This window comes from Cajanus cajan, chromosome 8, assembly GCF_000230855.2.
Source record: "Cajanus cajan strain Asha chromosome 8, NIPB_CcT2T_4, whole genome shotgun sequence".
Lineage (NCBI taxonomy): Eukaryota > Viridiplantae > Streptophyta > Magnoliopsida > Fabales > Fabaceae > Cajanus > Cajanus cajan.
In genome coordinates, this window is record NC_138524.1 from 56,630,045 (window position 1) to 56,654,633 (window position 24,589).

General features: G+C 36.2%; 1 long non-coding RNA gene across 2 annotated transcripts; it reads left to right on the forward strand.

Moving 5' to 3' along the window:
* The first annotated feature begins 425 nt into the window (after positions 1-425).
* LOC145950726 (uncharacterized) lies at positions 426-24,426 on the forward strand. 2 transcript variants are annotated; one of them, XR_014428598.1, is made up of 5 exons: positions 426-2,368; positions 16,652-16,942; positions 17,404-17,932; positions 23,303-24,063; positions 24,154-24,426. It is a non-coding gene; the product is annotated as an uncharacterized LOC145950726 (long non-coding RNA). The 2 variants fall into 2 exon arrangements; XR_014428597.1 differs by lacking the exons at positions 23,303-24,063; positions 24,154-24,426 and having other exon boundaries at positions 433-2,368; positions 17,404-18,071.
* Positions 24,427-24,589: the final 163 nt, after the last annotated feature.

The window sequence follows — 24,589 nt, forward strand, 5'->3', positions numbered from 1 at the left end:
CGTGATTCTCGCGATTAGATGTACCTTATTATTATTATTAGGCTTAAATATGGTTCTAGTCCCTCAAATTTAGGGTAAATATTTTTTTGTCCCTCAAATTTAAAATTGTTATTTTTAGTCCCTGTAATTTTAAAAAATCTTATTTTAGTCCTTATATTCAAATTTTATTAAGAAATTTATTAAATATTATTACATAAAATCTACCTATTCGTGTCCCTATTAGTGAAAATATTACATTAAATTCGATTAATATTGCATAACTGTCTTAATTAGTCACTTTTAAATATATTATTAGTAACTTAAGGGACTAAAATAAGATTTTTAAAAATTACAGAGACTAAAAATAACAGTTTTAAATTTAAGAGATTAAAAATAATTTTATCTTAAATTTGAGGGACTAAAAAATATTTAAATCTTATTATTATTTAAATTTTAAAATTTAAATTAATCGAATCCAAGGCTTTAACGTGAACGCGTGTCACCCAAAAAGAAAAAGTGAACATGTGATTCTCGCTAATAGATCTAGCTATTCATTATTTATAAGTCCAAGGCTTCATTCGATACAACACATTGGTTATGGAGTGCGAACTCATACCAATTAAGCACATACTTGCAAAACTCCCAGGGAGTTCTACAACATGCCACCAACGATGAGTAAGTTCTTCATTTTTTTTTAATTTATAATTATAATTACCTTTATAGCTGATTGAGTTTAAACCATTTTATAGTTTTTAATATGATTCTCACTGCAATGTCCCCCAAGAGTTGTAAATTCTTAGATCTGAGATACATGCTCAGTTAAAATTCATATATTTTGTTTGAATGTGATTATTTCATCATCTTTGTTATTGTTTAACTCAATGTAGTTGAACTAGTTGTGAATTCTCAAGATCTGAGATATATTGTGTTCCTGTAGGTATGAGAGCCTGTGGTTAGCAAGAAGATTTTTAAAGACACCTCTGCTGAGAAATATGTGGCAAGGAGTATATATGGGTTTTGTTGAACTGGCCGTTCATGTTGTTTGAGTGAACACATATCCACTTCTTTTGTGTGATGCTCCCAAGCAATGAAATTCAAATCACCTTGCTTCCATGGTTTGAATGATATGCAAGGCCGAAATTTGTAGTACCCGTTGAATTTTTTGTTAAACTTGCAACTTCTACAAATTGGAACAACATAATTCATTTCATTTGAATGTAACCCCAGCAACATGAACCCTAGTTGCACAGCAGTTCAGTTTTACTTACTTATTTACTAGTATTGATATTGACAACAAATTAACAATAGATAAATACTGGCTTTATTGGTTATTGTCCCAGCGAATAGATGAATGAGCAAGTTCAAAAAAGGGAGATAGGTTGGCCTTTGAGTTAGAGCTCATAGGGGAGAGTGTCATAGCCCTATCTTCTGTATGTGTTAATCCCAATTTCACCAGGATGAAATTGGAATAGAAGTACTTGAGATAACTTAAAGACAACGAAAATCCATATCTGGTTTTCTAATGGTGTGAGATCGCTCAAGACAATTTTCATTTCCTGCTGCTTCACATCTTGGGCAGGGAGGGAGCATGTCAGTTTTTAGTCTTAAACACCATTTATGGGATGTGAAGTGGAAAATGGAAATTATCTTGAGCAACTTAACATTGTTAGAAAACTAAATAAACACTTTTCATTCTCTACAAGTTGTTTCAAGTGGGGAACCTGGTATTATCACTTATATTTGTATTACAAAAGGTCTGATTCTATCTCCCCTCCCCGCATTTTAGCTCTAACTTTACACCAAACACCGTTATTGCCTCTCACTTTCTTGAACTAGCTCACTCGTACATTTTCAGGGAGAATAACCAGCAAAGCAGCATCATTCATTTGTCATCGTCATATCAATAGCAATATTAGCAAACAAGTGAAACTAATTGGCTATGCTAGTAGGCTTCAAGCCATTGCATTTACATTCAAAATGTGAGAGAATTTCTTATTCCAATATTTAGAAGCAGGAAGTTATAAAATTCAACAACATAGGAGTATTGCAAATTCCCACCCTGCATATCACTCAAACTATGAAAGTAAGGTAGCAGAATATCATTGCTTGGTAGCATCATAGAAAGAAATGGAAAAGGAGCGTATATCGGAGATGAATGGAGGAACAAACAGGTTCAATATGAATCAAAATTGTCATTGAGTGGCTGGGGAGTTTGTGTACAAGCAGAAAACAAAAAGTAATTATTGTAGATAGTTGTTGGGAACACAGGGCTCAGAGATTTTAGTCTCTACTGAGCAGGAGAGACCGCAGGGCATCTGGCATCTTTGTAGTATTTAGCTTTTGTGCAGCTGTGATTCTCTGTGCAACACTTTTCAGATTGGTGGCTCTGGTAATGAGTTTATATCTTTTGCAACATCCAAGGTTTAGAAGCAAGCTGCTAGTGCAGATAGTTTACTCTGATCTTGCTTTGCATAATTTTAGTTTGTTATACATTGTTACAGTTTGCAGTTTATACATTTTCTGTTTTAATATCCTTTCTTACTTCAAAATTATTAGTCCCTTTAAGTTCCATATCATCAGAATGTGACTTGGCAAACACTCTAGGGACCAGATTGCGATAGTGTATGAATGATTCATCCTTTTATAGCATAATTGCAATGATAGCTATCCGTGAGACATGTTTAGACAAATGCCTTCATTTCTGAATTAAATCATTGAATACAACATCAAATACTAGGGCAGAATTTCACGTAATTATGATTTGGTTAAATTTCATTTCTGGTCTCTCTATCATATCAAATCTGCAATTTGGTCTTCTATTTTTAAATTCACAATTATAGTCCATCAATTTTATAAAACTCGTAATTTTAGTTTCGTCGTTGAATGTTCATTCGTTTATTAGTTAAAATTGTAACAATTGTTGTGATCTAACATTATATAGATAACATAATAATTAATATTTAATAATATTTATGTTAGATTGCACTTTTAGTTTTCATTTTCATTTCATTTCCATCTCATTTTATCACCTTTATGAGATCAAAATGAGAACTAAAAATAAAATTTAGCCTGAATATTATTAAATATTAATTGTTATGTCATCTACTTAATGTCAAATGTTCAAATACAATTTTAATGATTAATAGATGAACATTCAATGAGGGGACCTGTGACACCCTCTACCCCAACATACATATACAATAGTTATAAAAATAAAATTTTTCATCATTAAAAATCAAATCTCCAACCATATAAAGGTAAAGAGTTCACATTCATAAACTTAATCCAAATAACATGTTAGTGAAATTACAAGAAATAAAACTGAGTTTTCAAATAGTTAATGGAAATAACATCCTAAACTAAGCCTAGCTATGTCCCAATGTCACATATCCTATCAGAGTATGTCCAACTGAAGCCTAAGCCTCATCACCAACATCTTCACGCCGATGATTACTTACAACACAATTTAAACACCTACAAATAACAAGGGAGTGAGAAACATCTCATTCAGGTTCAGGTGCAGAAATAAAGGTTAGATAACACACACATATACAAAAAACATATTACAAGTTACAAGCACCAATCACACATAAACAATACACATACATAATCAGTACCACATGTACACTCATTTATCATGCAATGATGTCATGAACTCGACTCATAAATGCATGTGGCGCCAGTCACGTGTCTCATAATCACATTTCTCATTATTTCATCACTGGTGACCCAAGGTACATCTTGTTAGCTTGTTACATCACCAATGACCCTAAGGTACACCTTGTTAGCTTGTTACATCACCGATGACTCTAAGGTACACTTTGTTAGCTTGTTACATCATGAGTGACCCTAAGGTACACCTTATTAGCTTATTACATCACCTGTGATCCTAAGGTACACCTTGTTAGCTTATTACATCATGAGTGACCTTAAGGTACACCTTGTTAGCTTATTACATCATGAGTGACCCTAAGGTATACCTTGTTAGTTCATATATGCACATGATGCATGTCACACGTTCACGAACTCATGGATTCATCATTTCACTTGTCACGGAATTTCATGTCTTATCACATTTCACATTCTCATAGTCATAGTGTTCACATTAGCACATTCTCATTCACATCATGTCTCATGTCATTTGTTCACATATCACATAGTCATTCATACTCATAATTGTTCTCATAGGGTTCTCTCAAGAACCCACAGAGCACTATAGTTCATATCAAAACATATTTATTCTCAAAATTAATTACATATTCACACATTACATCCAACATGAAACACAACAGAACAATCAGAAGACAAAACAAAAAACATTCATATTTTGACTGTTCCTAGAAGCATGCATCAGGCAAGGGATTGGGGGCTAATCCTACTACCTAACAATTATTTCCACACTCCCGAACGAAATTTCTCACTCCCCCCTTACCTGGATAAGTAGAAGATGAAGCTAGAGCAAAATCTGACTGATCTCCTTCTCTGAATTTTCCTTGGTCTCTAGAGAGTGTGTCCAGAAACAGTGCTAGAGTGCTCTATTTATAGATTTCAGGAGTGGTCAGAACAGTCTGTTTCGAATCCAGAATGGCCCGTTCTAGATACTTTCAACATGTGTAAACTTGGCATCTGGAACGGCTCGTTCTAAAATTAGAACGGCCCGTTCCCAACTAGGGTTATAGACCATTTTGGTGGTTTGGAACGACTCGTTCTAGTTTGGAAACGGCCCGTTCTGGGCTACCAAAAATAAGTCTTTTTAGTAGTTTGGAACGACCCGTTCCAATTTGGGAACGGCCCGTTCTGGACTACTAAATCACCCTCAATAAATCTTATAAAAATTACTAAATTACCTTCCATAAAAAGTATGAAAATTGGGATGTTACAGGACCAAAATTGCAGATTTTATAAAATTGAGAAATTAAAATTGTGAATTTAAAAATAGGTAGATTAAAATTACAAATTTGATATTATAAAGAGATCAAAAGTGCAATATAGAATTATGATTTTGATTGTGCTAGACTACTAAAAGAGGGCTAAACTAGGTAACTTAATTCTACAAGGGAAATAACTAGTAAAAAAGAAAATAATGCTAAATTCATTCATTTTCTTCATATTATTAATTACATCATAATGTTATCTTACATAACCAATAGCCACAAACCTAATTGGATGACAACCTTACAAGTGTCATCATCTAAGGGAATTAAAAGAAAATTTAAAAAATAATACAATATAATATATTTAAAATAAACTAACTTCATCCAATAAAATCTTTAAGCCATTTTATTTTGGGTCTAGAGCTGGGTTTAAAGATTTTATTGAATGGAGTCAGTTTATTTTAAATATATTATATTTTATTATTTTTGTAATTTCTTTTTGATTCCGTAATAGTGTTTGGTTGGAGGGGAGGGAAGGAGTGAGATTTTTTTAAATTTGTCTTATTTGGTTAAAATATTAGGATAGGAGGGGAGCAAAATCTTTCTTAACCCAATTTTAGCTCCCCTCCAATATTGGGAGGATTTGGAGGGGAAGAGATTTTAAAACATGTGTAGTATAAGTATAAAGTATACTTATGTTCTTAAATTTAAAATTATAAGGATACAAAAATAAATTGGTTTTTAAAATTCTTTTCCTATCCTTGTAAACTAAACAAGCAAAGAGTTATCTCACCTTCCCTCTACCAAACAAAATTTCTAACTGCTCCCCTCCACTAAAATCTCTCCTCTACCTTCCTCTCTCCTTTCTTCCTTTGAACCAAACAAACTGTAAGAGATGACAGTTGTAGGGTTGTTATCCAATTAGGTTAGTGATTGTTGGTTATATAAGGTAACATTATGATGTAATTGAGGATATAAAGAAAATGAGTGAATTTAACATTATTTCCTTTGTACAATTAGGCCATCTAGTGTAGCTCTCTATTAGTAGCCTAATTGATTGTCAATGATAAAGATGCATCCCGTCTGTATCATGCAAGATTCACAAGGAAACATGGCAGTACAGACCCCAGTTAGGCTCAGTAACATCCCAAAATGAGTCCAGAACCAATTCAACTAGTAAAAAAGTTAAATGCTGAACCACCAGATATAAAGAGAACTAGTGGAAACGAGGGAAGCAGTAAGTAGCATAAGATAAAGTTGTTAATGCTCAAATTACTAACTGTTAAGCATGCCAGACAACAATAAATTTAACGCCATTATGCAACCAGCAAGGCTAGATCAACTGTTTATTTTATGATATTTACATTGTTTTTCATTTGATGCTGTTTGGATAAACTTTTTTAGAAACATTTTTAAGAGAGAAAAATAGGAAGGAAAAATGGAATTAGCTTCTCTGTAAGTTAAAATTAGCTTAAGCACAACTAATTTGTAGAAGCTCTTTGCTATTTGTGGAAATGTTTCTAGAAAAGTTTATCCAAACCCACTCTTAATACAAGCCTCACAAAAATTTATGATTTAAGAAATCAATCATTCATTTGCCTTTTAGCATCCTGAGGCTCACAGAATATCTAATTTGTAAAGTTAGTGACTAGTAACAACCACAACCCAATTAAAAACCTTTATCAACAATTCGCACGAGAAAGATTGAGCCGCAATCGGCACATAATACATTTCTTAACATGATAAATGATTTCTTTGGATGTTAGTTTCCAACAAAGAATGATCACGAGAATAGGACCAGAGTACTACAAAACCAGAATACCCAAAACAAGTATAAAATATTCCCTTTTTGTAAAACATTTCTAGTATACGGTTTTCCCTTGTTTTATACTTCTACAAAATATTTTTCGTTATCATCCCATTGCATTGGAAATTTCCTACAAATTTTCCAAGTAATCGGGCAACCTTAACCGGACAAAAGTAGAATGATTTGGAACAGGATCACAATTTAAGGAAATGGAATTGATATTGTAATAGTCTTTATGAATCTTTTCTGGATTGTTTCCTTACACGGAATTGAAAAAAACAAAACTCAATGCAAAAGAAATGACATATGCAGAGAAAAGAGAAAGCACAGAAAGATATGAAGATTTACCAGAGAGAAGAAAATGACAGTACACCACCCCTCTCTCCTCTAACGAACTTCTATTTAATGCGCTCCTGCCCAATCATAACCTTTGAGCCTCACATTATTTCTCCTCACGCGCCTGTCTCCACGTGCTTCTTCCACCCTCACGTTTTCTGACCTGCTTTCGTGATCTTTTCCCTCCCTTTCCTGACCTTCACTTGTTACAATTCCTCCTCCTTTAAAATTAACCTTGTCCTCAAGGTTGAAGTTTGGATAGGCTGTATGTAAGGCAAACTCATCTTCCCATGTAGGAGGTGATTCTTCTAACCCTTCCCATTGAATCAAGAACTGTTTTACTGTCTGGTTCCCTTGCATAATTCTACGGACTTGAAGCACAGCAGCAGGATAGATAATAGGGGGAGTCTCGGAATCGATAGTGATTGCTGGAACATATTGTTGAGTATGATCTCCCCTGCAAGGTTTTAGCTGAGAACAATGGAAAACTGGATGAATTTTTGCTGTTGGTGGAAAAAGCAGCTTATAAGCGACAGGGCCAATTCTTTCAATGATAGGAAACGGACCAAAGTACTTCATTCCTAACTTCTGATTCTTGCGAAGAGCCACTGAGTTCTGTCGGTAAGGTTGTAACCTGACCAACATCATATCACCAAGCTTAAAGTCCATGTTCTTTCGTTTTGGATCAGCATATTTCTTCATGTGTTGCTGAGATCTTATTAAATTCTGTTTTAGTTTGCTGATCATTGTCTGTCTCTTACTAAGCTCTTCTTGGACTGTTGGAGGATCATGAGAATTAGCAGTGTACTTAATCAATTGTGGAGGATCTCTCCCATAAACTACCTTAAATGGGGTCATACCACTACTGTGATGATAAGCAGTGTTGTACCAAAACTCAGCCCAAGGTAAAAATTTGACCCATTCCTTAGGAGACTCATAGGTATAGCACCTTAAATACATCTCCAAGCATTTATTGAGAGCTTCTGATTGACCATCCGACTGAGGATGATAAGCTGTGCTCATATGCAATGTAGTTCCACTTAATTTGAATAAGTGTTGCCAGAATTGACTTACAAACACCTTATCCCTATCTGAGACAATCGTCTTAGGGAATCCATGTAATTTTATGACAGTTTTCAAAAAGGCTTCAGCTACCTGTTTGCTGTTATGATCAGCTTTCAAGGTGCAGAAGTGAGCATACTTGGATAGCCGGTCAATCACTACCATGATCACAGTATAGCCTTGAGAATTTGGAAGGCCAGTGATAAAGTCCATAGCCACATCCTCCCAAATCTGATTTGGCACTGGTAAAGGTTGTAGTAACCCCAAAGGAAGAGAGTTGACTGATTTTGCTTGCTGACAGATCAAGCAATTTTGAACAAATTGTTTCACATCCTGATGCATTCCAGCCCAATATAATTGCTGAGCAAGTCTATTGAAAGTTCTAGTGATTCCAGCATGACCACCCAGTGGAGAATTATGAAATTCTTTGAGCAACTTTTGAACTAAATCCTGAGATGCAGGTATGACTAGCCTATCCTTCCAGTAAAGTAAGCCATCATGGATTGCATAATGTGGAACAGAATGCCTGTTGGCTACACAATCATCAATGATCTTCCTCACTTCTTCATCTGTAGTTAGAGCTCTTCTTAATTCTGGTATGAAGTCTAATTGAGGCTGACCATGCCATCATAAAGGATCTGGATAAAGAATCAGCAACCACATTGTCTTTTCCAGGTTTATATTCAATCCTAAAGTCATACCCTAGTAGTTTATGTATCCATTTCTGTTGTTCAGGTGTTTGAATGGCCTGCTCAGTGAGACTTCTCAAACTCCTTTGGTCCGTTCTAATCACAAACTTATGTCCTAAAAGATAATGTCTAAACTTGGCCACAGCTTCAGTAATGGAAAAAAACTCCCTTACATAAGCAGATTGTCTTTGCATTCTCGGATTCAGCTTCTTTGAGAAGTATGTAAAGGAATTATATGTGAGAGAGAGAGTAAGAGAGAGAGAGAGAGAGAGAGAGAGAGAGAGAGAGATGAGAGAAGATTTGCAATAGGCAAAGAATGTAATTCATTAACTACTAAAAACAGAGTACAAGACAGGTATTTATAGAGCCAATTAAGATTGGTCTATAATAACCTAATTATCTATAATAACAGAAAGATAACCTAATTATCTATAATAACAGAAAGATAACCTAAGTATCTATAATAACCGAAAATAACAATAAAGGAGTAAAACTATACTCCAATAGCCCCCCGCAAGCTCAAGTAGGATGAGGAGACTCAACTACTTGAAGCTTGGACCGAAGTTCACAAAACCGCGAAGGTGAGAGAGCTTTGGTGAGCACATCAACACACTGATCAATAGCTGGAACATGAACAACTTGAAGACACTTGGCAGCCACTTTCTCGCGAACGAAGAATAGGTCCAATTCCATATGTTTGGTGCGTGCATGAAGAACCGGGTTGTGAGCGAGAGCAACAGTGCTCAAGTTGTCACAGAAGATAATTGGAGTAGAATGAGTGACTTTAAGTTCAGATAGCAAGGTTTGTATCCAAGTAACTTCAGTTGTAGCGAGGGCAAGACTTCTGTATTCGGCTTCAGTACTAGAGCGGGCAACTGCAGTTTGCTTTTTGGACCACCAGGACACGAGATTTGGTCCAAGGAAGATGGAGGCACCAGATGTAGATCTCCTGTCGTCAGGATCAGACGCCCAGTCTGCATCACAATAGGCATGGATTGAGAGAGAGGAAGGAGAAGAAGCAGGTTGTAGACGGAGACCCCAGGATGTAGTGCCCTTTAGATACCTGAGAATTCTTTTGACAGCTGCCCAATGATGTGTAAGGGGGTGGGACATGAATTGACAGACTTTGTTTACAGAGAAGCTAATTTCAGGTCTTGTAATAGTAGCATATTGTAATGCACCTACAACTGAACGATAGAGAGAAGCATCCAAGAAATCTTTAGAGCCTGCTTTTGATAGTTTGCTTCCAGAAATCATGGGAGAAGAAATGGGTTTTGAGCCTTCCATATCAGTACGATTTAATAGGTCACGAATGTACTTGCTTTGAGTAAGAATGAGAGAACCATCAGGCTGAGACTTTACTTCAATGCCAAGAAAGAAATCAAGATCACCGAGATCTTTGAGGGAGAAGATTGAATGAAGTTGAGAGACGAGTGTATGAAGGATTGAGGAATTATTGCCAGTGATTATAATGTCATCAACATACACTAGAATGTAGATGACATTATTGCCCTGAGAGTAAATGAACAGTGATGGATCACATTTGCTGGCATAAAAGTTTAATCGCAGTAGAGTTGATTTGAGCTTGTCAAACCAAGCACGAGGTGCTTGTTTGAGCCCATAAATGGCCTTGTGAAGTTTGCAGACGAGATTTTTATCAGAAGCTTCAAATCCAGGTGGTTGTTGCATGTAGACTTCTTCTTCAAGTGTTCCATTGAGGAAGGCATTGTTAACATCGAGTTGTTGAATGGTCCAACGATGAGTGAGGGCAAGGGTGAGAATGAGTCTGACAGTAACTGGTTTGATAACAGGGGAGAAGGTTTCATGATAGTCAAATCCAAATTGCTGATTAAATCCTTTGGCAACAAGGCGTGCCTTGTACTTTTGGACCGTACCATTAGGATTTTTTTTGACGCGGAAGACCCACTTGCAGCCTATAGCAGTGCGATGTGGTGGAAGAGGAACAAGAGACCAGGTGTTATTGTAAAGAAGAGCATTGTATTCTGTTTGCATGGCAGCAGACCAGGTAGGATTAGATAAGGCTTGTTTGGTGGTTTTTGGTTCTACCTGAGTTAATAAAAGGGTGGGTTGTAGGCGTGGTTTAACTATACCATCTTTGGCTCTTGTGGTCATAAGGTGCACATTGTGAGGGTGAATAATAGGAGATGAGGAAGGTTCAAGGTTGGAGGATGTTGGAATGGATAGAGTAGAGGGAGAGGTACTGGCAGCAGTATTGGGGCTGTAAGAATTAGAGGTTGGGTTTGGTGAGGTTGCAGGTGGATTGGGAGAGGTGGGTCTGGTCGCATGAGTGGGTGTGGGAGTGGGATTTATAGTAAGAGGGACAGAAATAGGATGTTGGGAGTCACTAGTCTTGGAAGAGGAGAAAAGTTCCTTGTAGGGAAATTTAGTTTCATTAAACACTACATCTTTGGAGATGCAGAGACGTCCATCAGCAGCAAGACATTTGTAACCTTTGTGAGAGGTAGAGTAACCAAGAAAAACACATTTTTGGGATCGGAATTGAAGTTTGTGTTTGTTGTAGGGCCGAAGATGTGGGAAGCAAGAGCAACCAAAGATTCTAAGAGAGAGATAATCTGGTGGTTGATGGAAGAGTTTATGATAAGGGACAGCATTTTGAATGGATGAGGAGGGGAGTCTATTGATGAGATAAACTGCAGTGAGAAAGACATGATCCCAAAACTGCATAGGTAATTCAGCTTGAGCCATCAACGTGAGACCAAGTTCAACAATGTGCCTGTGTTTTCTTTCAACAACTCCATTCTGATGGTGAGTGTGTGGACAGATTAGACGGTGTTGAATTCCAACTTCATTCAAATAATTAGTGAAGGAACGATATTCACCACCCCAATCAGTTTGCAATGCTTTGATTGGGTGGTGATATTGATTTTTAACCATAGCGTGAAATTGTTTGAAAATATTAAAGGTTTGAGCTTTAGACTTGAGAAGATAGATCCATGTAAAGCGTGTGTGAGCATCGACAAAAGTTACATAGTATTGATATCCACAAGTGGACGTAACCGGAGCAGGTCCCCACAAATCGCTGTATACTAAATCAAAGGGTGTATTGTAAATGGTTCTAGACAAATTGGAAGGTAATCTGTGAGATTTACCAAGACAACAAGGAGTGCAGAAATTTGATTTATTATTGTGCACAAGTTGAATGTTGAAGTTCCGAGAAACATGTTTCATTACATCAACATTGGGATGTCCTAATCTAGAGTGCCAAGTAGCAAAGGAAACAGGGCTTGTTGCTGCAGTATTGACAGAAAAGGTCCTGGCCGGTTGCACTTGCTGGACAGATTGCGTACTGGGAGTAGGAAGGAGGGCAGGAAACTTGTACAGGCCATCAGAACCAACTGAGCCTTGGAGAAGAACTTCTTTAGTGTCCTGTGATTTGACCAAGCAAATGTGGGGGTGAAATTCAAAATATACAGAATTATCCTTGGAGAATTGACTAACACTGATTAGATTTTTTGTGATGGAGGGCACAAATAGAAGATTGTTTAGAGCGAATTGAAACTTAGGGTTGATTGGAGAATGAAAAGTGGTAACACCTGTGGAGTTAATGTGAAGCCCTTGTCCATTGCCAACATGGATTTGATCAGGTCCTTCAAAAGGAGTGAATTGATGAATATTTTGAGAAACGTTGGTAACATGATTTGATGCCCCAGAATCCGGATACCAATTGTTGTTGCTGGAAGAGGAGGATGATGCAATCATGGCTTGAGGTTGTGGCTGGGTGGAGGTGAATTGGACTTGAGGAGTAAATTGAGGTCTAGGTCCAAGAATTCCATGCTGATAAGGAGAAGATAAAGTAGGTTGATTGTTGTACCATGTGCCTGGGTTAGTATGCAATGGGATGTTTGTTCTGAATAAGCACTGCTCCAATGGCTGATCTTGAAGCATCAGTCTCCAGCACAAATGGAATGGAGAAATCAGGAAGCATCAGCACAGGTGCTTGAGTAATAGCAGCTTTTAGCGCTTCAAAAGCATGAGTTGCTTGTTCATCCCATTTGAAACAGTCCTTTTTTAGAAGATTAGTTAAAGGTCCAGCAATAGAGGCATAGTGCCTAATAAATCTTCTATAATAACCTATGAGTCCCAAAAACCCTCTCAATTGTTTAAAGTTGGTTGGAACTTGCCATTGCATAACTGCCTTAATTTTGTCTTGATTCATGGCCACACCTTTTCCTGATACCGTATAACCCAAGTAATCCACCTCTTGTAAGCCAAAACTACACTTTGATAATTTAGCATACAATTGCTGGTGTTGTAAAATTTGCAGGACTGTCTCTAGATGCTTTAGGTGTTCTCCCCATGTTGGACTGTATACTAAGATATCATCAAAGAAAACTAAGACAAATTTTCTTAAAATACCTTGAAAAATGTCATTCATGAGGGATTAAAAGGTGGCAGGAGCATTAGTTAAACCAAATGGCATTACTAACCATTCATAATGCCCTTGATGAGTTCTAAAAGTTGTCTTGTGCCTATCCTCCTCTTTAACCAGTATTTGATGATAACCAGACCTTAAATCTAGTTTAGAGAAGAATTGTGCCCCATACAACTCATCAAGTAACTCATCCACAGTGGGAATAGGGAAGCTATCTTTGACTGTTATAGCATTCAAGGCTCTATAATCAGTGCAAAATCTCCAAGTATCATCCTTCTTCCTAACCAGTATGATTGGTGAAGAAAAAAGGCTTGTGGATGGAATGATAGTTCCTACCCGTAGCATTTCCAGGATCATTTTCTCAATTTGCAACTTCTGGCTATGAGGATACCTGTAGGGGCGTACCTTCACAGAGTTAGCACCTTCAACTAAAGGAATAGAATGGTTATGTTGTCTCTCTGGGGGTAGTCCTGTTGGAAGATCAAAAACAGTTCTGTATTGATGGAGCAACAACACAAGTTCAGGCTCCATATTAGTTGGAAGATCCAGCCATTGATCGTGTGGAGTTGGGGGGCTTTGAACTTGCAAAGAGAATAACTCAGCAATAGCATTTGTGTGGCACATTCTCTTGAAGTGATTGAATTGAGCTGGCTGTGGAAGGGTGGGATGATCGCCATGAAGAGTCACAAATTGATCCCCAACATAGAATTTGATAGATAAGCTGCTATAATCAGAGACATGAGGTCCCAAGGTTGCTAGCCAAGCGGCTCCTAGCACCAAATCAGCTCCTGAAACCGGTAGTAAGTATACAGGTAACTGCAACATGTAACCTTGAATTTTGACTTGTAGATCCTTGATGAGTCCTTTAGCTACCAAGGCATTACCATTGCCAACCAACACTTGAAAGTTAGGTATAGGTTCCACTGGAAGTTTCAAACAGTGAGCAATTCGGGGCTGAAGAAAATTATCTGAGCTTCCACTATCTAATAGAACCTAAACCATCATCCTATTAATAGACCCTTTAAATTTCATAGTGCCTATTCCTGAAGAGCCCTTTAATGCATTGTACGAAAGGTGGTGTTCCAAGATTGGTGAAAGTTCAGCCTCCACAGTGCTCTCCGGAGGGTCATGTTGAACATCAAGTAAAACATCTTCATCAACTTGCAAAACAAAATACTGCTTATTGGGACACCTATGAAACATGGTAAATTTATCATCACATGTAAAACAGAGCCCCTTCTCTCGACGCAATTGCATTTCTGCAGCAGTAAGTTTTTTAACAGGATTGGTTTTGGTGTTTGAAATGGATGTAGATGACTGAGGGACAGATAACAAGGGTGGTAAGCTGGTTGATCTTATGGATTGTGATGTAATTGAGCTTGTGTTTGTGGCTTGTGTTTTGGGATAATAGGGAGTGTTATGTAGCTTGGTTTTAGGGGTGTACTTCTCCTCATACAACTTAGCTAATGAGACACACCGTAGCAGAGAAGTAGGGTTTTGGGCAATAACATCACATTTGAGCTCTGGTTTTAGGCCTCCTACAAAGCAATCTAGGAGATCCTCAGCAGTGATGCCTTGGACACGGTTGGCTAGGGAAGTGAATTGAGTATAATAATCATGGACAGATGAAGTTTGGGTGAGTTTAAACAAAGTAGCCTTGAGACATTCATACGGTGAAGGACCAAATTCCGTTTCTAATGCACGAGTAAAAGCTACCCAAGTTGGAAAGGAATTGACACGATTTTGCATCTAGAACCAAGGAATTACCTCTTTCTCCAAATGAATTGAAGCTATGATCAAACGCTGGTCATCTGGTGTGCGGTAATAGTTGAAGAACTGCTCCGCCTTGAAGATCCATTGGAGGACTTCAGTACCGTCAAATCGCAGAAAATCGAGTTTCACATTACGCACTTGAAATGGTTGCTCCGTTGATGGTAGTGGCTTCGTTTGGAGCAAGGAACCCATCGTTGATTCTAAGGTTTGGAATCTATTTTCCGCGTCTTGTTCGCGTAATGTCAAATACTCCATCCACTTTTGTAACTCGCGCTCACGCCGTTCCATGGATTCTGCGATGCGACTAACCTCCGCCAGAAGGTCCTTTAGACGAGCTATTTCAGTAGCTAGTTCTTTCATTCTAGTGTTTTCAGCCATGGTTCAGATGATGAAAGCACTAATGGAACAGGATCATAATTTAAGGAAATGGAATTGATATTGTAATAGTCTTTATGAATCTTTTCTGGATTGTTTCCTTACACGGAATTGAAAAAAACAGAACTCAATGCAAAAGAAATGACATATGCAGAGAAAAGAGAAAGCATAGAAAGATATGAAGATTTACCAGAGAGAAGAAAATGACAGTACACCACCCCTCTCTCCTCTAACGAACTTCTATTTAATGCGCTCTTGCCCAATCATAACCTTTGAGCCTCACATTATTTCTCCTCACGCGCCTGTCTCCACGTGCTTCTTCCACCCTCACGTTTTCTGACCTGCTTTCATGATCTTTTCCCTCCCTTTCCTGACCTTCACTTGTTACATGATTACAATGAAATTCATGAGCAAACCCTGATTCCTTTACAAAAAGAATCTACCAGAAAAGTAAAAGAATTTGGAACCATCCTATATTTCTTCAATGCCATTTTCCATGAGTGTGTAACCAGGTGGTATACAAACTGTAGTGAATTTGCACCTATAAAGGAAATTAAATCTCTTGGAGCCTGAGGGGTTTTATTCTTTACAGTGCCTTTACTAGCTACATCTAACATTCTCCTTTCCATTGGTAGCAATCCTTCACAAAAGTATTGTCGAAGAAATCATTCTAAAATTTTTTCTCCTTACCTCCTTGTTTTGTCGTAACCCCAATATTGCCTTTTCTTTCAACTTCAGTGTATTCTCCATTGTCCAATTTAAATTTTGAGACAAATGATGGATCCATACCAATAAAAAGCTTTTCTATTTCCTTTTATATGATTGCTGTAGCCACTGTTCCAAATACCCCACATTTTTATACACGAGTTGCCTATTGAATGGTGACTTTAGATTCAAATACACTTTGACTGAATTTTCAATGGGACGTAACAATCTTTGCTCATAGGATCTAAGTGATCCATCAACACGAAAACAATCATAGTTGAAAAATCCTTCGGTTTCTTGTATAACAGCCACCATAGGATCAAATTTTTCGGTCAAGCTGATCAGAACTTTATCAACAATTCTTCGGTCATCCATTGTATCTCCATGCGACTATATTTGATTCACTAATTCAGACAATCTATTTGAGTACTAATTAAAAAAAAAAATTCTTTCATTCTCAAAATCTCTCGAGAGATTGAAACCTTTGAATCTCATTTGAACTCTTGTTGAAGAGTTTCACACGCCTTCTTGGCTATTTTTGTCCCTGTAAGAAATACTTCTAGTGAGACTCTTATGACTCTTATTTGAATCATCCCAAGAACTCTAACATTAGTGATTTTCTTTTTCAATTCTACAGGTTACGCAACTATTGCTCCTGTTGTATATTCATATCATGTTTTTACTAGTTCATCGACATCTAAAGAGGTGAACAATGTCTACATTTTACAGCCCAAAAATCATAATTTTCTTTTTCAAATAAAGGAATTTGGATATTACTTTAGATTGTGCTGCTGGTTGTTGGTTGGTCATACTAGGTTGTTTGGGAAGCCATGGCTCTTCTCTATTGTTTGCTGCAAGGATTTGCAACTCTGATAGTGCTACCACTTTGTTGGTGGTATTCTAGAGGGGGAAGAAACTAAGATATATGGTGGGTTATAACTACTTCAAATTATGCAGAAATTTAGAACACGAGGAAAGTGTTTAGGATTGAATATTTATCCGTTTTATTACTTTTTTTTTTCTTGCTTTCTGCCGCCATATATTCACATACATTTATGGGTTGATATATAACTCTTAAAACACTAGAACAATTACAAATACCAAGAGTCACAATTATTCATTAAATATTCCACTAAACACTTACAACAAACCATTACTCAACACTAACGAAGAAGGGTCATCATATTGGCTTTTTAACCTTAATAAATTAAAATAAAAAACTATTTTTTAAAATAAATTATTTGGAAAATAATTTACCGAAGTAAATTGTTTTCTTCACGTTTATACGCACAAAACATCACTAGGTCAGATGTTTTGCATGCATGCCAAAGAACGATACACAAAACATCATGCACATTGACATCTTCCGTGCATGGTCACTTCATGTAGTGTCACCGACCATAATGCAATGCTGAAGTAGCCTCGATACAGAAAGCTTCAGGCATGGTGACGCCTTCAAAGCACTGAACCAAAAACGTCAGGGCTGGTGGTGATGTTTTCAAGCATAGTCGCCTTGGTTTGTCATGCATGCCTGGTGCTCGTGCAGTGTGGAGGCTCGTTATGTAATGTGCACAGTTTGAACGAAAGACGTCAACCCATGCGACATTTTCTGTATACGGTGTGTTTGAACAGAAAACGTTAGTCCCTGTGACATTTTCTATTGCCCTCCCTCTCCCAACTAGTAGTTTAAGTTCGAAGAGAGTGAGTGAAGAAGAAGAAATAGAAGGAGAAGAAAAAAGAAAGAGAAGAGAAGGACTCAAGTGAAGCAAAAAAAGAAAGAAGAGAACTGAAGGACGCGAGTAAAGAAGAAAAAGAAAGAAGAGAAGAGAAAGAGAGAATAAGACATTTGAGTGTAAGAGAAGATAAAAGAAGGAGAGGAGAAAATGGTAAATAAGAAAATGAGAGTTGTGTGAAGAAGGTAAGTTTTTTTAATTTTTAATTTTTTAATTTTTTTATATATTAATATCTTGATTTTATGTATAGTTTTAGCTTTTAGATTTATTTATGTGGAAAATTTGTTAATGATGTTAATGATTCAAATTTTTTGTTTTGTTTTACTTAGATATTCAAATATGTAACCAAAAAGCACAGATCCTCGGATCTGTCTATTTCTTATATTATGAATGGAAATGAGTAGGATTACAAGAAAAGCTGAAGAGCCTAGAGGCCTAAGCCATTACATCAAGCTAGAGTGCAATCAGGAAAATACATTAAAATATTTAAAAACAGAAGAGGCTTTCTAAATAAGCTATTCTAACACTTCCCCTCAAGCGGGTGCATATAGATTATATGCACCGAGCTTGGAACATAAAAATTGGATTCAAGGCCCCCTTAATGACTTAGTTATAACATTTGCAAGTTGTTCACTAGAATTGACAAATTCATTAATGATTTCCTTGGACAACAACTTCTCCTTCTCAAAATGACAATCAACCTTTATGTGTTTGGTTCTCTCGTGAAATACTAGATTGGAAGTAATGTGAAGAGCGGCTTGATTATCACAATACAATCTCATTGGATGATCCTCACAAAACCTTAACTCTCGAATGAGTTGCTTAATCCATTCAAATTCACAAGTAATCAAGGCCATAGCTCGATATTCAGCTTTAGCACTAGATCGATCAACAACATTTTGTTTTTTACTCTTCCAAGAAATGAGATTTCCACCAAGGAATACATAGTATCCAGTAGTAGAACGTCTATCTATAGGACATCCTGCCCAATCAGCATTACAGTATCCAGAAATTCTAATTGTCTCCTTTGTCTTCATACAGTAATCCTTGTACTAGAGCCTTTTTGATATATTTAAGAATACGCAGAACAACATTCCAATGATCGATATGAGAGGCATGCATGAAATGACTAACAATCTCTACTGCAAAAGAGAGATAAGGGCTTGTGATTGTAAGATAAATGAGTTTCCTAACCAATCTCCTATACCTTTCTGGATCTGTGAATGGTTCACCTTGATTAGTCATTAACTTTTGGTTAGGATCCATAGGACTATCAATGGGTCTACAATCAGTCATGCCTGTTTCCTCCAAAATGTCCAAAGCATACTTCCTTTGAGAGATCACAATGCCTTCCTTTGATTGGGCAACCTCAATACCAAGAAAATATTTTAGATGTCCCAAATCTTTGGTCTAAAAATGGCTAAACAAATGTTTCTTCAATTGAGAGATTGTAGATACATCGTTTCTTGTAATCACTATGTCATCCACATAAACAATCAAATAAACACATCTCCCAGGAGAAGTATGACAATAGAAAAATGAGTGGTTTGCTTCACTTCTTTTAAGTCCAAAGTCCTGTACAACATGACTAAATTTTTCAAACTAAGCTCGAGGAGATTGTTTGAGACCATAAAGAGATCTTCGCAATTTACAAACTAAACCAGACTCCCCCTGAGCAACAAATCCAAGAGGTTGCTCCATGTAAATTTCCTCCTCCAACTCACCATGAAGAAAGACATTTTTAATGTCTAAATGGTAGAGAGGCCAATGACGAATAACTGTCATAGCAAGAAAGAGACGAACAGTAGGAAACTTGGACACATGAGAGAAAGTGTTACTATAGTCTAGGCCATAAATCTGAGTATACCCCTTTGCCACCAATTGGGCTTTGCATCCAACTAGTCGTTTTCCAGGAGAAAGTGGAACTAGCTCCCATGTACCACTATGCTCAAGAGCTTGCATTTCAACAATCATGGCTTGTCTCCATCCAGGATGACCAAGAGCCTCATGAACATTTTTAGGAATGGTAAAAGGAGATATAAAAGAGACAAAGGAGAAATACAAGGGAGATAATCGATGATAACTCAAGAAATTATAAATAAGATGAGGGTTTTGAGTAGACCGTATACCTTTTCGAAGAGCAATAGGCCATCCAGAGTTATCCTCACTAGGATCCTTAGTAGGCACATCTGATGCTAAAGGACATGAAATTGATGACTCTTTAGATAATATTGGATCAATTTTTCGTGGTCGACGTTGATATGTGACAAGGGGAGGTGGAGGAGCTTGAATAGGAGTAGTTGCGGGAATAATAGAATGGGTAACCTCTTGGTTATGAAGTAAAATTTGAGGTGGAATGGAAACATGAGAACAAACTGGTAGCACCTATTGTATTGAAAGAGATCACGAGTGGTTCATGAGAAAAATGGAGTTTGTTCAAAGAAGGTGACATCTACAAATATGTAGAATTTTCTGGTATATGGGGAGTAACACTTGTACCCTTTCTGAAGACAAGAATAGCCTAAGAAAACACACTTAATAGCTCTAGCAGATAGTTTTTCCAAACCAGGAGAGACATTATGTACAAAACATGTACACCCAAAGACTCGAGGTGAGACATGAAACAAGGGTTCCTTTGGATAAATAATGGAGTAAGGGATTTTATTTTCAAGGGAAGAAGAGGACATTTTGTTTATTAAAAAACAAGAAGTGAGGATTGCATCAGCCCATTGAGATACAAGAGCATTTTCATTGAGCATTAGGGTGCGTGTAGTCTCCACAAGGTGCCTATTTTTTCTTTCTGCTATTCCATTTTGTTAGGGTGTATGTGGACATGTAGACTGATGTAAGATACCCTATGAGGATAGGAAAGAGGATAATTCAGAAGAGAAATATTCTTTTGCATTGTCACTTCTAAAAATTTTAATTATTCTCCCAAATTGGTTTTTGATCTCATTGAAGAAAGACATAAAAATAGACAAAAGTTCATAATGATCTTTCATTAAATATACCCAAGTACATCGAGAAAATTCATCAATAAATGTTACAAAATATCTGAAACCAAAAGATGTTACACGGCTTGGACCCCAAATATTAGAATGAATGGTGGTGAAAATCGAGTTACATCTTTTATCAGTTTGCTTGGGAAAAGACGACCTGACATGTTTGCCTAATTGGCATGATTCAAAACCTAACTCTTCTAAATTTTTAAGAATAGGAATCAAAAGTTTCAACTTGGATAGACTTGAGTGACCCAAATGATCATGCAAAAGTTTGAGTGACAAAACAACAATACAAGATACATGTGGTTGCATTTCAAAATAGTAGATACCACTAGATTCATGTCTTGCGCCAATCTTCCGACCCATACCACGTTCCTGAATAACAAAAGATTCAGCATTAAAGGTTATTGAACAATTTAAAGATTTGGTTAACTAACTTAAAGAGATTAAGTTGAAAGGAAAATTAGGAATAAACAAAACAGAGTTTAGATTTAATGAGGGAGACAAAGAAACTTAACTGATTCCTTTAGGAACAATTCTGGATCCATCTGCTAAGGTAATAAGGTTAGGTGATTTAAGTGGGAACATGGAAGAGAACATAGAATTATTACTGGTTATGTGATCAAAGGCTCCTGAATCAATGATCCATGGACTTTGATTTGTAGTTAATGAGAAATTCAAGCTGTAGAAATAGTAGTGGTAGAGGAAGATTGAGCTCGAATTCATAGACTTCCGTTAAAGATATTCTTGATAGTCATCTTTAGGGATCTTCATATCAGATTTTTCTAATTTCTCAAACTTGGACAAATTTCCTATCTTCTCTGGAAAATCATGAAGAGAATGACAATTCTCTTGGGTATGACCCATCCTCTTGCAGTATGAACATTGAGGACGACCATTTTTACCTCCTCTTCCTCCTCGATTTCCATGACCACCTCTACCCCGACTAGAAACCATTGCAGAAGCTTCAACAGTTCCACCATAGTTTTCATTCTTCTCTTCTGTAGGGACACGAAGAAGTCTAACTATTAGGCTGTCCATTGAAGGAATCTTGTGGCCGGTCAGAATCTGGTCACGAACATGATTGAAATCTGGGTGCAATGTTCTCAGGATCAGCACCATATATAGCCTATCAAGTTTCTTATTTATTCCATCTAATGAATCATCTGTCAGGAACATTTTTAGTTCTTCTACAACAACTTGGGCTTCAGCAATGTGAGACGTCATTTCATGATTAATTTGTTTCAAGGATTCTATTAGCATCATACAACCGCTGAATATCATTTGCATAAATATTTTGAGTCTTTTTCCAAAAAGAACAACAAATTTTGAAGGCTCTAAGTGTTCCCAAAATATTTGGCTTAACCGACTGCCACAACACAACACATAGTTGAAAATCAAGCTTCTTCCATTTAGCTTGACTTTCATCTGAACCCTCAATGTCTTCCATTTCTAAGTGATCGTGGTACCCTTGACCAAGGAACCATAGTTCCACAGAGGCAACTCATGATAAATAATTATTTTCATTGAGTTTCTCCGTGGTTATGGTCGGAGTGCCAGAAATAGGCAAAACAGGACCTGGAGATGCCATAAGAAGATGGGTCGTGCAACAGGGATTAGAGAGAGAAGAGCAATAGAAGAGAAACGTAGACCCACACCTTAAATGGTGGTTAAATCACAAAACTGAGTCTAGAAATATGCTCATGTATATTTTTAGGTTTTAGATTTTTATATGTGGAAAATTTGTTGATTATTCAAATTTTTAGGAGTTTACATTTTTTAAGTGTTTAGAAATAGAAGAGTGAATAGTTGTGGTTTTGCATGGTTTTATTTTTTTGATGTTGATGTGAGAAATAAAAGAGTAGTTAGTTGTAGTTTTGATTTGGAATTAATTTTGTTATATGTTATATAATTTAATTTATATGAAATTAAATTTTAAGTAAATTAAATTGAAGTTTAAAATTTTTTGTTTCTATGATTTTAATTATTTGATCTTCATGTAGGAGGATAAGATTATTTTGTTTAGGATTTAATTAATTATTCATTATTTAGGGACTTAAATATTTATTATTTTAATTTTACACGCACACTTCTTGATTGTGTATAATGAAGTTGATTAATTTATAGATTGTGAGTTTATATTTGATAATTGTGTGTATACATACCAATTTAATATTTATTTATCACTTTAATTTTTAATTTTGATTTAATAATTGTGGATATTGTGTAGTTAATAATTATAATTTATGTGTATACAAGTATTTAATATTTTTATTAAGATTGTTTGCATGAAATATGTATGTTATGTAGATACAATTTTATGCACACACTTCTTAATTGTGTATAATTAGGTTGATTAATTTATAGATTGTGAGTTTATATTTGAAAATCGTGTGTATATATACCAATTTAATATTTATTTGTCATTTTATTTTTTAATTTTGATTTACTAATTTTGTGGATATTGTATAGTTAATAGTTATAATTTCAAAATGCCCCAACAAAGATTTAATATGAGACCCATTGATGATTCATTGTTGAGTATGCAATCAGTTCACATCTCTAAGCATGTATGGAATGGTTAGTCCGATAGAGTTCTTCGTGCTAGAAGAGTTACCAAAAGTGGCCATTGAGATGGATCAATTATTGATGAAGTTAGACCTTTTCTTGCACAAGCAAGGATGCTGGGAGTGACAAAGATGCCATGCTTTCCTATTGACCACCACTTAATTTCAACATTAGTTGAATGGTGGAGACCCGAAACACACTTTTCACATGACATTTGGGGAGTGTACAATTACCTTGGAAGGTGTTTCAATTTTGTTTGGTCTTAAGGTACATGAAGACCCAATTATTGATTGTTCAACGTATAGATGGATTCCACTTGTTGAAGATTTGGTTGGGAATTACACCACCACCAAATGCAATTAAAGGTGGAAGGATGAAGATGGGTTGGGTTGATCAATACTTTTATTGATGTTTTCATGCATGTGCACAACGTGCAACAAATGGAACGGTATACCCGAACTTATATTTTACAGTTGCTTAGGGCATGCTTTTCTCTAAGAAGTCTTCAACATTAGTACCAATGTAATATTTGATAATGCTAATTAATTTAGACCAATGTGGTCAACTAAGTTGGGGATCAATTGTGCTTGTTGATTTATATCGAGAACTGTTCATTGTCACCAATTATGATCAAAAGGAAATTAGTGGGACATGTGTTCTACTACAGTTATGGGCATGGTATCGAATGCCATATTTTACACCCTTGATGACACCGCTAAATATTGTTGGCTTCCTTAAGGTGCAAGGTAATATTTTCAATTAAATTAACTTATTAAATATTAGATTTAACATTAGATAAATATTTTTAATTAATTTGTTGTTTTTCATATTTTTAGGTGGAATAGTGCCTTACATACACCAAAAGAACATAAAAAAGCCATTGTTCAGATTTGCGATGCTTTAGATAAGATGAAAGATAGAGATGTATAGGGAGAGTTGTTGTTTACAATTTTGAAGTGTATCTCTTGAAATTAGTATTAATTTATGAGTTTTTTTGTGTGCAATTTGTTTGATAGTCATACCTTCAGCATTTTCATTCGCTACCACCATATTGTGTAGAAAACACAAAGGCAGTGCCATTGATACTTTCATATAATTGAGTATCACCATCCTGACTGTGTGATGCATCAGTTTAGCATGGTACAACATATTTCGTGTCCTCTACGTCAACTAGATAATTTGCACGATCTAACTTTACGTGATAAAGAAGATATTGATTGGAGTGTTCAGCATGATGACGTTTTCTTTGTAATATTTGTTCAGGCACAAATT